The sequence below is a fragment of the Bremia lactucae genome, linkage group LG11, assembly GCF_004359215.1.
Source record: "Bremia lactucae strain SF5 linkage group LG11, whole genome shotgun sequence".
Classification (NCBI taxonomy): Eukaryota; Oomycota; class Peronosporomycetes; order Peronosporales; family Peronosporaceae; genus Bremia; species Bremia lactucae.
Window position 1 is genome coordinate 2,082,456 of NC_090620.1, and position 1,344 is coordinate 2,083,799.

Genomic DNA, 1,344 nt, shown 5'->3' on the forward strand with positions numbered 1-1,344 from the left:
AACGGGGCACTACGACTTGTACTGCTTCAGTACAAGTCCACTTCGCACTGCTTCAGTTGCGAGTGGTGCCTTACGTTATTTCACGTACACTAGTACGTACAGAAAAAGACTTCTCTTTAAGGCAACTAGCTTAAAGAGGGTAAAACGAAAAATGTATTAATATAACTAAGTATCTCTTCTCTCTATCTGTTAACTGTAACTTAATTATAACTAATACTAAACATGCAATTGAATTCTTATCTTATCTTATCTGTCTCTCTCTTTCGTTTACATCTACAGTTAATTAGTCTGGGGGATAAATAGATATAATGGCCTATACCTATTTATGGATAAGATCTCTGAACATTACATTATAAAGTAATATCCTCCAGATATTATCTACCTTTTAGATAATATACTAATTAACAACCTCTAAGTGTTAATTTCATGTAACGATACACCCCGTTACATCACCCCTCCTTTAAACGACAATCACCTCTGACTGTCAGTGGATTGAGTGGTCACTATGTGACCACTTATTTCAAAAACGATGTTGATAGGTCAGAACCATCATTTAAATTGTTGAAGGAAGATTTGCACATGGGCAAGGACGGGGCGATATACGACTGACGACACTGCCTGTCTTTTCTGACCGGTCAACCTAGGTGTTGCACTGCAACCAACCGATTGATTGGTGAGGAAGTTTACAAGTTTGAACGGTTTACTGGTAGGCTAAATGTAATAGGAGAATCCTTTTTACTATCGAGCATTAATTTAAACAGGTTATGAGCCCAAATGACAGCTCCGACGACGCGGCACAGGCGCCGCCAATCACAGGTCGCGAACAGACCGTGACGCCGCCTGCCGAAGTCGTCGACCCGCCAACCCACGAAAGGGGCGCGGACGTGAACGAGAGGATCTTCAAGGTGCTCATGGGACTCGAAGGTCGCATGAAGCGCATGGAAGCGTCCCAGATGCAGATGGACGAAAACGAGCGACTTCGAGGTGCAATCGAGAGTGGACTCTTCACCCTCTGCTTGGCCGAAACATGGGCAACGCTGGACCGATGCACCTGGACGCTCTTGGCAACTCGCCGCCGAGACGACAAGCTGTGTATCAAGCGCATGACCAGCCAAGGCAGCACCCGAGAGTGTCACCGGCTCAAGGCGCCCACGTTCAACCGCTCGGACCGCAGTATGCGGCGCCGGACTTACGGCAAGGCTTCCCACCGCAACAGATGCCTCAACAAGCTCAGCAAGTGCCATGCCCTACGCATCGCGTGCCGGACGCACGTCAACGAAAGCTGGCGATCAGGAAGTTTGACGGTAGTGAGCTATACCATGGACTCGGCATCGGTTTTCTTGA